The sequence below is a fragment of the Bos javanicus genome, chromosome 6, assembly GCF_032452875.1.
Source record: "Bos javanicus breed banteng chromosome 6, ARS-OSU_banteng_1.0, whole genome shotgun sequence".
NCBI classification, from domain to species: Eukaryota; Metazoa; Chordata; class Mammalia; order Artiodactyla; family Bovidae; genus Bos; species Bos javanicus.
In genome coordinates this window covers 116,685,904-116,699,443 of record NC_083873.1, presented here as the reverse complement: position 1 = coordinate 116,699,443, position 13,540 = coordinate 116,685,904, and the positions used below count along the sequence as shown (strand labels likewise).

General features: G+C 48.1%; 1 protein-coding gene across 1 annotated transcript in view; it reads right to left on the bottom strand.

Moving 5' to 3' along the window:
* POLN (DNA polymerase nu) overlaps nt 1-13,540 on the bottom strand; it is a 148,808-nt gene that overhangs the window by 22,173 nt on the left and 113,095 nt on the right. The gene's annotated exons all lie outside the window — the stretch shown is intronic.

Sequence of the window (13,540 nt, the reverse complement as noted above, 5' to 3'; positions counted from 1 at the left end):
AAAGTTGAGCCTGGGAAGCAGAGGGGCAGGCGGGCACCCGGGCCCCTTCCCCCTGCCAGGCCCTCCTCACCCAGCCTCGCGCGTACCCTGCATCTCCCTGATGGAGTGAGCCCGTCAGGTGGGCAGAGACAGAGACAGGAAGGAGGAAGGCAGAGAGGCCGCACAGAGGAGCCTGCCTGGGAGGCCTCCTGCAGAGCCTGCCTTCTCTGCTGCTGCTGTGACGCTCAGGGTCTGCTCAGGGCTCCGGGTGGGGCATGGGGGCTGCCCTGGCCTGCACGTGGCTTCCAGCTGTCCTCACAGGCCGAGGCTCTGAGTGTCCTATTTCCTGAAGACCCTTGGTCCCAGCTTCTCCTCCCAGCCCTGAGCTGTGGGCTCTGTTGTTGGCCACCCCCTTGCCCCCTGCTGTTGCTGATCTCTGATGTTTCCCGGCAAGGCCGCCCCTTTCTGCCTGGAGAGGGTTCTGAGCTGGGGAGTCAACGCCGAGTCTGTGCTTCTGGCCGCCCCCGGCAGGGCAGGGACAGACAAACACTGCTCTGTGTGCCGTCTCTCGGGCTCTCCGGAGCCAGGGACGGGGCCCACCCTGGGCGGGTGCTGCCCCGTCACAGGGGTGCTGTGGGCCACACGAGAAGACCAGAAAGCGCTCCTGTTTCAGTCTTTTTTTCTTGACTCAGCACTGGCTTGATTGCTGCCCGCGGCTGGCGGCGTCCCAGCATTCTGACAAAGTCGAGTCTGGCGGTGCATGCTTGCGTTTCGCATGCTTCTGGCGGCAGGTGGGCGCTCGGAGCTGCCTGCCCCACCATTTTCAGTGACGTCCTAAGGTTCGTCTGTTTCACCACCTGACCTCCAAGTTCCGATGCATTTTCCTTCTCCTTCTGCGTGAAGCGGTTTCGCCCACTTTTAAACCCTGCCCTTGACCTTGGTATTGCCAGCAGCTGTCTTTAGATGACGGGCATAAGACCAAAACGCACCCAAGCTCAGAGCAGATGTGTGCCAGCCCGTGTCCAGCCACCCTTGGGCCTCACCCTCCTCCCTTTATTTTGGAAATCCACAGGTGCTCCAAACCCCATCAGAAAGGATGCTGCTGAAAACCTTACCCGTTTCCCCGTTAGCTGCCTGGGGCCCAGGCCCAACAAACCCGTCTGGTGACCCTGCAGAGAGAGGCCAAGGGAGGCGTTTTGGAGCAGGTGCCCCCCAGTCAAACCACACTGGTGACCCCCCTCAGTTCTATCCAGAGCTGGGAAGTTGTCTGAGGAAGCAGCATGGAGCTCTCCCGGGACTTGCTTCTTCCTAGAGTCAGGGTGTGATAGAATCCAGACCCTCAATCAATAGAGGCGGCAGACGTGTAGCGAGCATCACTTTCTGATAACAGAACACACCTTCTTCTGCAGCACGGCACACACACAAGAACCCATCAAGCACACAAAAAACCTCAAAAGGCTGCGCACAGTAGGAATATTAAAATAACACCCAGATCACAGTGCAAGGCAAGCAGAAATTGAAAACAAAAACAAAATCCCCAAAAGCCTGATTTGCCTAGAAATAAAGCAAAATACACTTCTAACAGCAACTTTTGGTGGAAGAGAAATATAAACAGAAATCAAATAGTTTCTAATGAAGATAGCATAGGTCAGAACCAATGAATTACACTAAAAGTGAGGAAATTCCACAACCTTAAATGCCTATGTGAATACAAACAAAAGAACTAAAATACATGAATCAAATAAATGCAAGAAAAAACAAACAAATCAAAAGAATACACAGGAGGGAAATAATAAAGTTAGACTGAAGATGGGAGCAGAAATACAGCAGAGAACAGCAAGACGATTCATTAGTAAATAAAATCCCTGGTTCTTACACAAAACAGACCAGGAGCTAGTTTACCCAAAAGGGAAACACAGAGACACAGAGTAAGAAGCAACACTCGGAGCAGCAGCGGGCATGCCCGGAGCTAGAGCGGCTGAGGTTACTCTGCACAGTGTCACTCGAGTAACGGCCAAAGCCAGGCGAGACGCACACGCTCTTAAGAAAGCAGTCATACAGGCTGACTCTTGTAGACAGAAATTAGATAGACCAACGTCTGTGGAAGAAGTAGAGAAAGTTATTAAGGAACTACCCCATAAAGCACCAGGCTTAGGTGGTTTTGAGGGGAATTCTACAAAGCTTCAGACTAGAGTCCTCATACCATACACACCGTTCCAGAGAAAATGAACAAACATGTCCAAATAAAGTTTACTTATACCAAAACATGACAAACAGCGCATAAAAAGGCAAGCGATAGACTAACACTGCCTGTGAATGCTGACTGGTGTGACAATCTCAACTAGAATATTTGCAGAGTCCAACACTACACTGAGAAAATAGCACCCTCAAGGCCAAGATGAGTTTACACCAGGAAAGCAAGGTCGGTTCAGTGTTAGGAAGTCTATTAATACAAGTCACTGCATGAACAGGACTAAGGAGAAAGTTACACGATCACCTGTACAGCTGCTGAAAAAACCCCTGTGACAAAATCCAACTCCGGTCCAGCCCAATCCTACTCTTAATAAAAACTCTTGAGAAAACAGGAGTAGCTGCATATTTCCTTAAAGTCAAAAAGCAAAGCTCTTAGAGCCAGCTTCCTATCAAGGGAAGCCCAGGCAAAGCGCCCGCGGCCTGCACTGCTGCTCCGCACGGTGCTGGGAGTGTAGCTGAGCCTTGAGGAACACAGGTCAGAACATCGTGGGTCCAAGGAGACATAGATATTTTTTCCAATAAATAGACTGAAAATTTTTTTTTTAGATTTAAAACAATTTGAAGAAACTTGGAGATGAACTTTATAGTCTGAATACTGAAAAAATTAAGAAAAGATTCGGTGTATCATGAATACACAAAATGTTAAGATGCAAATTTATTTTGTCATTTACTACCATAAACTGTACCCAAATCTATAACAAAACGTTAAAATTTCCCAGAACTGAAGCACACAAACACGGAACATACTCGGTGCCACCGGCAGCGCGGAGGAATGCAGACAGGCGTGGAGCCGCGGTGTGGAACGTCCCTGCCTGAACGAACCGCGGCGCCCGCTCAGTTGCTGTGACGACTTCGACGTCTCCTCCTACTGAGACCATGCTGACCTCAGGTGTTCTGAGGATCCACATACAAATGCCTGGGAACGCCCGTCATTTCCGAGTGAGCAGTTTGTCTCTCTAGTAAACTGATACTTGTAGTAAGAGGTGATCTATCTTGTTCACACGCATTTTCCATCATGCTTAGAGCAACACTGTGAGCCTTCAATAAGACCACACGAAGAGTCACTAGAGATGCTGGAAGAGCTGTGAACCTTCAATAAGACCACACGAAGAGTCACTAGAGATGCTGGAAGAGCTGTGAACCTTCAATAAGACCACACGAAGAGCCACTAGTGATGCTGGAAGAGCTCCCCAGAAACAGAAAAAGCTTATGACGTTCTGAGAAGAAGCTGAATTGTGTGATCCGTACGGTAGATTGAGGTCTGCGGCTGTGGTGCTGCCGTTTCAAGGTAAACGAAGCCAGCATAACGATCGTCATAAAAAAAGAAAAGGAAATTCATGAGGCTGCTGCTGCAGGCTATGCGGGGAAGCCGGGGGTGCTGCCGTCCATGGGTCACAGAGAGTCGGACAAGACTAAGAGACTGAACTGAACTGATGCCTGCAGGCACGAAAACCTTGGATCCTTTGCAAAATAACCTCTTTATCTTGTATTGAAAATGCTGCTATGGGACCTCCCTGGTGGTCCACTGGTTGAGAATCCTCCTGCCAATGCAGAAGACACGGTTTGATCTCTGGTCAGGGAAGAGGCCACATGCCTCGGGGCAACTAAGCCCGCCTGCCACAACTACTGAGCCCAAGCTCTGAAACAAGAGAAGCCGCGGCAAGCAGAGAAAGCCCACGTGCACCAACCAAGACCCAGTGCAGCCAGAAATAAATAAATAAAAGGAAATGCAGCTTTTACGTGGGTGCAGGATAGATATAGACTCGGATATGATTTGAGAAAAAGCGAAGTCATCACATGACAACTTAAAGCGAAAAGAAGGTGAAGGATCTAAACTGGGAGAATTTAATGCCAGAAAAGGATGGTTTGATAATTTTAGTGAAAGGACTGGCTTTAAAAATGTAAAGACAGGAGAAGCAGCCTCTGCTCGTCACAGGGCAGCAGAGGAGGGCCAGAAGCTGTTAAGAAAATCACGGGGAAGGAAGAATATTTGCCTGAACAGGTTTTTAATGCAGATGAAAGTGTCCTATTCTGGGAGAAAAAAATGCCACAAAAGGCTTTTATCAGAAAGGAAGAGAACCGGGAGCAGGACGGAAGGCAGGAAGGGAAGGGTGACTCCCATTCTGCGTGAGATCTGTCGGGTTTATGGTCAGAACTGCCCCCATCTATCAAGCTGCTGACCCCCAGCCTTGAAGGGAGAAGATGGGTACAGCTACTAGTCTTTAGACGGCTTGCCAAACCAGACCCTTCTCCTGCACTGGTTGCATCAATGCTTTGTTCCTGAGGTCAGGAGACATCTTGCCAGTAAGGGGCTGCCCTGTAAAGTTCTTTTGATAGTGGGCAATGCCCCTGGCCACCCAGAACTGATGGGTTCAGCTCCGCAGGTGTCAAAGTGGTCTACTTGTCCCCAGATACGACGTCTCTATTTGGCCTCCCCGGGTTGGGGCATAAGGACCTTTAAAGTGCATAGTACCTGGTGCTGTATGGAAAGGACTGTCAATGCCACGGAAGGGAACCCTGGCAGAGAGAACATCATGGCAGCCTGGAAGGATCACACCATTGAAGACCCCACCATTGTTATAGGCAAATCATGAAAGCCATCAAGCCCCAAACAGTCAATTTGCTGCTGGAGAAAACTGTGACCAGACGTTGGGTATGACTCCATAGGATTTACGATGGAGCCAACCGAGGAAATCATGGAAGAAAAAATAGGTCAGGGGTGAGGGGTCTCAAGACACGGATCCTGGAGAACTTCAAGAGTTAACAGACCCCCACACTAGAGAAATTCACAGAAGATTTGATGGAAATGAGAGCTTCCCGACCAGTGCCAGGCAAAGAGGAAGACACAGAGGAAGCCACGCCAGGAAGACTCCAATATTCAAGACTGGCTTTGACTTCTTCTAAGACATGGATCCTTCTATGACGAGGCGCTGGAGCCAAAGCAAATGTTGGAAGAAGAGCAGCGGGTGCCTTAAGAGAAATAAAGAAGCAAAGAAGTCAAGCTGGGCAGAAATTTCAATGTATTTCTGAAACATTACACTGGGTGTGCCTGTCTCCTGCCTCCCCCGCCCATCCCTGCCCCCAGACGGCAGGACCAACCCTCCTGCCGCTCACCCAGTGTGAGAGTGGCGAGGAGGAACGCCCTCATGGCAATCCGCCTCTGCTCTCTGAACAGTGAGTCACCACCATTCGCAGTGAATCCACTTGTCTGCTCTGCGTGCGTATCTTCATGCTCGTCACATCCCCCCGTTATGCTTTTAATACCTATAGAGATTATGCTAATAATGTACCTTTTTTTCCTGGATGCAGCCCTTGTCTTACAGGATCTTAGTTCCCCAGCCAGGGATGAAACCTGTGGCCCCTGCAGTGGCAGCATGGAGTCTTAACCACTGGGCCACCAGGGCAGTTCTCTGATGTGCCCTTATGTAATTCCTGATATTTGTAATTTGTGGATTTCCTTTTTTCTCTTAATCATTCTAAGAACTTCAATTTCATTCATCTTTTCAGATTTCCTTTCAGCTTCCTTGATTTTCTGCTTTTCTCTTTCTGTTACATTGGTGACTGCTCCTCCTGTCTTCCTTCTACTTACTTAGGATTTAAGTCACTCTTATTTTTATGGCATCCTAAGGTGGAAGCTTGGAAGCTTTGAGAGTTTATTTTAGATTTTTCTTATTTTCTATTTTTAAGCATTTAATGTCATAAATTCCTAAGTGCTTCCAGAGCTGCCTCCCAAATTTCTGACATGTGTTTTCATTTTCATTTAGCACAAAATATTTTCTAATTTCCCTTCTGACTTTTTTCTTTGACCTGTGAGGAAATCAACCCTGAATATTCATCCGAAGGACTGATGCTGAAGCTGAAGCTCCAATACTTTGGCCACCTGATGCGAATGGAAAAGACCCTGATGCTGGGAAAGACTGAGGGCAAGAGGAGAAGGGGGTGACAGAGGATGAGATGATTGGATGGCATCACCGACTCAGTGGACATGAGTTTGAGCAAACTCAGGGAGATAGTGTAGGACAGGGAGGCCTGGTGTGCTGCTGTCCATGGGGTCGCAAAGAGTCAGACAGGACTGAGTGGCTGAACGACAACAAATGAGTTATTTAGAAATATCATCTTTATTTTCAAATATTTGGGGATTTTCTATACATATTTTTGTTCTTCACTTCAAATTTAACTTCACTGGATTAGAGAATACAGTCCCCATGCTTTCAGTCCTTCTAAATTTGTTAAGACAGGTATTGTGGTCAAACATATGGTCCATCTTGATCAATGATTTATTGTGCACATAAAATGAAGTATATTCTGCAGTGATCAATCACATTGTTCAAGTCTTCCATATACTTTCTGACTTTCCTGGCACTTGTCATTAATTATTGAGAAAGTATTGCTGAAACCTCCAGCTGTTCCTGTGGATCTGTGGGTTTTTCATTTCATTGCTATGAGGTTTGCTTCATGTATTCCAAATCTCTCCGATTCGATGCACCCTAAGGAGAAGGGTTACGTTTTCTTGATGAATTGGCCCTTTTATTTAATGTCCCTCATAATCATCCTTGTCCTGAAATCTAACTGCCTGGGACTAATACAGCTTTTCAAACATGAGTCTGATAAGTCTCGATCTCCCGGTTTGTAGTCTGTGCCTCATCCACTGAACCAAGCGCGGTCTCCATTACCAGTGCCAGTTTGGGGAGAGTCTGGGGCCTCTTGAACAGCATGATTCTCTGGCTCCATAGCTTGTGCCTGGACACAACAGCAGAGAATGAGGCCGCCTGTACTCTTTGGGACTGCGTACCAGGAAAAAGTACGCATTTCTCACTAACTACATTTTCCTGTTGCAGTGACCACTACTAAATGGATGCAGAGCAGACGTCCTGTAAACCAGCACACCTGGAGCCCAGAGGAACCCTGGAGAGGGTTGGCATATGTATTAGCTTCCTGTGGCTGCTGCAACAAACTGCCATGAGTTTTGTGACTTAAAGAGAGTGACATTTATTCCCTCCCATTCCTGGGAGTCAGAAGTCTGAGCTCAGTACCACCGGGCAAAACAAGGAGTCGGCAGGGCCCACTCCTGCCGGTGCTCCGGGGGAGGGTCTGCCCCTGTCCTCCAGCCTGCAGTCACATCACTGCAGCCTCCCGGTGCTCCGGGGGAGGGTCTGCCCCTGTCCTCCAGCCTGCAGTCACATCACTGGGCAAAACAAGGAGTCGGCAGGGCCCACTCCTGCCGGTGCTCCGGGGGAGGGTCTGCCCCTGTCCTCCAGCCTGCAGTCACACCACTGCAGCCTCCCGGTGCTCCGGGGGAGGGTCTGCCCCTGTCCTCCAGCCTGCAGTCACACCACTGCAGCCTCCGTCCCTGGTCCCAGGGCCTCCTCCCCTCGGTCTGTGTCAAGTCTCCCTCATCTCACTCTCACAAGGGCCCTGTGACGGCCCTGCCTTCATCAGAGGGCAGAGAGAATGAAAACCACAATCATAGAAAACTAACCAAACTGATCACATGGACCACAGCCTTGTCTAACTCAATGAAACTATGAGCCATGACGTGTAGGGCCACCCGAGACGGACGGGTCACGGTGGAGAGTTCTGACAAATGTGGTCCACTGGAGAAGGGAATGGAAAGCCACTTCAGCATTCCTGCCTTGAGAACCCCATGGACAGTATGAAAAGGCAAAAATGATATGACACTGAAAGATGAACTCCCCAGGTTGGTAGGTGCCCAATATGCTACTGGAGAAGAGTGGAGAAATAACTCCAGAAAGAATGAAGGGACGGAGCGAAAGTGAAAACAATGGCCAGTTGCGGATGTGACTGGTGATGGAAGTAAAGTCTGATGCTGTAAAGAACAATATTGCACAGGGACCTGGTGGAATGTTAGATACATGAATCAAAGTAAATTGGAAGTGGTCAAACAGGAAATGGCAAGAATGAACATTGACATTTTAGGAATCAGTGAACTAAATTGGACTGGAATGGGCGAATTTAATTCAGATGACCATTATATCTACTACTGTGGGCAAGAATCCCTTAGTAGAAATGCAGTAGCCCTCACAGTCAACAAAAGAGTCTGAAATGCAGTACTTGGGTGCAGTCTCAAAAATAACAGAAAGATCTCTGTTCGTTTCCAAGGCAAACCATTCAATATCACAGTAATCCAAGTCTATGCCCCAACCAGTAACACTGAAGAAGCTGAAGTTGAACAGTTCTATGAGGTCCTACAAGATCTTCTAGAACTAACACCAAAAAGAGATGTCCTCGTCATCATAGGGGACTAGAATGCAAAAGTAGGAAGTCACGAGATTCCTGGAATAACAGGCAAGTTTGGCCTTGGAGTACAGAATGAAGCAGGGCAAAGGCTAACAGAGTTTTGCCAAGAGAATGTACTGGTCATAGAAAACACCCTCTTTCAACAACACAAGAGATGACTCCATACATGGACATCACCGGATGGTCAATACTGAAATCAGATTGATTATATTCTTTGCAGCTGAAGATGGAGAAGCTCTACAAAGTCACCAAAAAGACCAGGAGCTGACTGTGGCTCTGATCATAAACTCCTTATTGTCAAATTCAGACTTAAGTTGAAGAAAGTAGGGAAAACCACTAGACCATTCAAAGTGAAAGTGAAAGTTGCTCAGTCATGTCTGACTCTTTGTGACCCCATGGACTGTACAGTCCATGGAATTCTCCAGGCCAGAATACTGGAGTGGGTAGCTGTTCCCTTCTCGAGGAGATCTTCCCAACCCAGGGATCGAACTCAGGTCTCTCGCATTGCAGGCAGATTCTTTACCAGCTGAGTCATAAGGGAAGCCCAAGAATACTGGAGTGAGTAGCCTATCCCTTCTCCAGCGGGTCTTCCTGACCCACAAATCTCCTGATCCAGGTTCTCCTGCATTGCAGGCGGATTCTTTACCAACTGAGCTATGAGGGAAGCCCCTAGACCATTCAGGTATGACCTAAATCAAATCCCTCATGATTATACAGTGCAAATGAAAGATAGATTCAAGGGATTAGATCTGATAGAGTGCCTGAAGAACTATGGATGGAGGTCCGTGACATTGTACAGGAGGCAGGGATCAAGACCATCCCCAAGAAAAAGCAATGCAAAAGGGCAAAACGGCTGTCTGAGGAGCCTTACAAACAGCTGAGAAAAGAAGAGAGGTGAAAGGCAAAGGAGAAAAGGAAAGATACACCCATCTGAATGCAGAGTTCCAAAGAATAGCAAGGAGAGAAAAGAAAGCCTTCCTCAGTGATCAATGCAAAGAAATAGAGGAAAACAACAGAAGGGAAAGACTCGAGATCTCTTCAGGAAAATTAGAGACACCAAGGGAACAGTTCATGCAAGAGTGAAAGTGAAAGTTGCTCAGTCGTGTCCAACTCTGTGACCACAAGGACTGTACAGTCAACGGAATTCTCCAGGCCAGAGTAATGGAGTGGGTAGCACTTCCCTTCTCGAGGAGATCTTCCCAACCCAGGGATCAAACCTAGGTCTCCCTCATTGCAGGCAGATTCTTTACCAGCTGAGCCACTAGGGAAGCCCAAGAATACTGGAGTGGGTAGTCTACCCCTTCTCCAGGGGATCTTCCCCACCCAGGAATCAAACTGGGGTATCCTGCATTATAGGCGGATTCTTTACCAACAGAGCTATCAGGGAAGCAGATGGGCAAAATAAAGGACAGAAACAGTACGGACCTAACAGAAGCAGAAGACATTAAGAAGAAGTTGCAAGAATACACAGAAGAACTGTACAAAAAAGATCTTAATGACCCAGATAACCATGATGGTGTGATCACTCACCTCAAGCCAGACATCCTGGAATGCAAAGTCAAGTGGGCCTTAGGAAGCATCACTATGAACAAAGCTAGTGGAGGTGATGGAACTCCAGGTGAGCTATTTCAAGGACTCAAAGATGATACTGTGAAAGTGCTGCACTCAATATGCCAGCAAATTTGGAAAACTCACCAGTGACCACAGGACTGGAAAAGGCCAGTTTTCATTCCAGTCCCAAAGAAAGACAATGCCAAAGAATGTTCAAACTACCACACAATTGCGCCCATCTCACATGCTAGCAAAGTAATGCTCAAAATTCTCCAAGCGAGGCTTCAACAGTATGTGAACTAAGAACTTCCAGATGTTCAAGTTGGATTTAGAAAAGCCAGAGGAACCAGAGGTCAAATTGTCAACATCCGTTGGATCATAGAAAAAGCAAGAGCATTCCAGAAAAACATTTAGTTCTGCTTTATTGGCTACACCAAAGCCTTTGGATCACAACAAACTGTGGAAAATTCTTCAAGAATGGGAATATCAGACCAATTTACGTGCCTCCTGAGAAATCTGTATGCAGGTCAAGAAGCAACAGTTAGAACTGGACATGGAACAACAGACTGGTTCCGAATTGGGAAAGGAGTATGTCAAGGCTATGTATTGTCACCGAGCTTATTTAACTTTTATGCAGAGTACATCATGTGAAATGCTGGGCTGAATGAAGCACAAGCTGGAATCAAGATTGCTGGAGAAACATCAATAATGTTTCTCAGATATGCAGATGACATCACCCTTACAGCCAAAAGTGAAGAGGAACTAAAGAGCCTCTTGATGAAAGTGAAAGAGGAGAGAGAAAAAGCTGGCATAAAACTCAACATTCAAAAAACAAAGATCACAGTCTCTGGTCGCATTACTTCATGGCAAATATATGGGGAAACAACGGAAACACTGACAGACTTTATTTTCTGGGGCTCCAAAATCACTGCAGATGGTGACTGCAGCCATGAAATTAAAAGATATGGGAAGAAAACCTCCTTGGAAGAAAAGCTATGATCAAGCTAGACAGCATATTAAAAAGCAGAGACATTACTTTGCTGACAAAGGTCTGTCCAGTCAAAGCTTTTGACTGTAGTAGCTTTTTCCAGTAGTCATGTATGGATGTGAGAGTTGGATCATAAAGAAAGCTGAGTGCCGAAAAATTGATGCTTTTGAACTGTGGTGTTGGAGAAAACTCTTGAGAGTCCCTTGGACTGCAAGGACATCCAACCAGTCCATCCTAAAGGAAATCAGTCCTGAATATTCATTGGAAGGACTGATGCTGAAGCTGAAGCTCCAATACTTTGGCCACCTGATGCGAAGAGCTGACTCATTGGAAAAGACCCTGATGCTGGGAAAGATTGAAGGCAGGAGGAGAACTGGATGACAGAGGATGAGATGGTTGGATGGTATCACCAACTCAATGCACATGAATTTGAGTAAACTCCAGGAGTTAGTGATGGACACGGAAGCCTGGCATGCTGTAGTCCATGGGGTCACAAAGAGTCGGACACAACTGAGCGACTGAACTGAACTGTGACGGCAGGTAGAGCCCAGGCAATAATCCAGGGTAATCTCAAGATGGTTGATGTAATCATGCAGCACAGATCTTTTTTGCATAAGGAACCTGCACTGGTCCCAGGCCTTAGGATGCGGACCTCTTCTGGGGGCCACTATTCAGCTCAGCACAGCACGTGAAGAACAATTCACTCGAAATGTTTATACAATGAGACCCAGATTTTGAAAACAAAAATGAAGGAGTGGGCATCAAGAGCACAGAAGTGTGTGTATGAGAGACAGAGTCTGAGACAGAGAGAAAAGACGGATAGGAAGGGAATTCTGGCAGGAAGACAAGGGCTTGGATGTGGGGTGAGGAGCAAAGTGCACCCATACGTGGCCTTGGCCGAGGAGAAAACGGATGCAGTCCCAGTGGTGGTCCAGAAGCCAGGAGTACAAGAGATCAGAGGCTCCCCAGTTCAGTGAAGTCAGACGTGTGTTCCCGCCCCGTGGGTGAGAAATAGAAAGATGAAATGAGATCTGTACAAAAATCACGTCAGTACGATTCTATCTAAACCCTTTGTCAGACCCAAGCTTAACTATGCCAGCCACGCCAGAGGCTGTCCCCGGGCAGCCGAGGAGCAGGGAAGAGACTGCGGTTAGGGCTGCAAGTGCCTGGCAGATACAGGGTGGACAGGGTACCAGGGAGCGCAGGAAGCTCACCAGGGCCTGCTTCAGGGGCGAGGGCAGATAAGTCAGAACTCCACAGGGAAAGGGAGGCCAAAGAGCCTCCCTCCCTCCAGCAGGGCTGCCAGGACAGGCCTCCAGTCTGGAGACCATGGCATGGCCAGCAGAAGTGGTCGGCAGCCCAGGGGCAGAGGGACAGCAGACCCTGGAAGGAATGGGCTTCCCGGTATTCCCTTGTAAGACCCCACTGAGTGTGCCTCTTGGGAGCTGTGGCCCAGAGCTCTGTGCCTGGAGCAGCCACAGGTGGCCCCTGCAGCTACAGCAAGAGCCAGACCGCTTCAGCACCACTGGGGAGCGTCCACTCTCCCCCAGGTGCCTTAACCGCTGGCTGAGCCAGGAGGCTCAGCACGCTCATGGCCTCCTCCAAGCAGAGGCCACAGACACGGGATGGCCCAGGAACGCGGACATCTTGTTGCGCTTTGTTTCCTTGATGGACCCGGATTGCCCCCAAACTGCAAAGGGCCAGCAAATGCTATCCAGAGAGGAGGTGTGGCTTCCTGAGGGGAGGCAGCCTTGAGAATTCCACCCCAGGGCTGAGAGCAGCACCCAGGTCCAGTGATGACTGGAGGGAGCAGGAGCGACAGGAAATGGGGACGAGCTGGTTCCCAGGTCACAGCTGTGAACAGCAGACAGAAAGGAGCAGGGGGCCAGCGCTGGGGGCCTGCCTTTGACCCAGTCAACCCACTTTCCTAGAGGATGCCCCTGCCCTCCTGAAACAGCCCACCTGTCCAGCCACAGGCTGAAGTGAGCCTGTCCATCCTCCTAGGACTGGGGACCAGCTGAAACCACAGGCACCATCCTCCATCCCTTTGGAGGTTTGAAAGCTCTAGTTGGCTGGGATGCTTTTTTTTTTTTTTTTTCCTTTTTGGAATTTGTGGAAGTGTAGTTCTTCTTTTTCTGTTTCCTCTGAAAAGGATATTGGTCTTTGGGGCTTTCTACCTTTTGTTGGATCCTCGTAAGTAATTTATATTTTCCAGTCATATCATTAACACTGACATGTTAGTAGAGAGCTGTACATAATAACTTCTTTTTGCAAGAGACAGTCCTTGGGAAAGGTCTATAAAGAAGAAAAACTTCTGGTAAATGAACAAAAATACCCAAAAGATATTATAAGGAAACACTGCCTTCAGAAACTGGAAGGAAGGGACTGCCTTGGTGCTCCAGTGATTAAAACGCTGAGGGCCTGGGTTCCAGACCTGGTCAGAGAACCAGATCCCACATGTTGCCACTAAGACTTCTCACACTGCAACTAAAGCTCCCCCATGCTGCAGTG